Raw genomic sequence first — 640 nt, 5'->3', positions numbered from 1 at the left:
ATGGTTGTCAATTACCAGGCTCTAAATGCCCTTACGATAGCCCCTGATTTTCCACTACGTCCCATTCAAAGCATTCAGGAGCTGCTCGGAGGCGCCAAGTATTTCTCCACCTTGGACCTGGAAGCAGGATTCCATCAAATACGTATGGCTAAGGAAGACCGTTGGAAGACGGCTTTCCGGTCCGTTCACGGACTATTCGAGTACCCAGTGATGCCCTTCGGCCTTAAGGGTGCTCCCGCTACGTTCCAGGCCAATATAAATGCCTATGTACAACCTTTATTGGGGCAGGGCGTTATTGCGTACCTAGATGATGTACTTATCTATAGTTCTGATCTCTCTGGGCACGTTTCTCTCCTGCGACAAGTCCTCAGCATTTTTCTTCGACACCAGTTCTACTCAAAATTCCGCAAATGTAAGTTTGCACGGCAAACAATTACATATTTCGGTTGTACCATTTCTGCTGCGGGGATCAAACCCGCAGAAGACAAAACCGAAGCCATCCGGCATTGGCCAGAGGTGCTGGAGAACGAAACGCAAGTGCGCCAGTTCCTCGGCACCATAAATTACTGTCGCATGTTCATGGGACCGGACTATGCAGACGTCGCCCGGCCGCTGGTTGATCTAACGCGTAAAGACGTCT

Source organism: Eimeria necatrix, genomic scaffold, assembly GCF_000499385.1.
Source record: "Eimeria necatrix Houghton genomic scaffold, Enh_scaff2778, whole genome shotgun sequence".
Taxonomy (NCBI): Eukaryota; Apicomplexa; class Conoidasida; order Eucoccidiorida; family Eimeriidae; genus Eimeria; species Eimeria necatrix.
Note: the sequence above shows the minus strand (reverse complement) of the source record.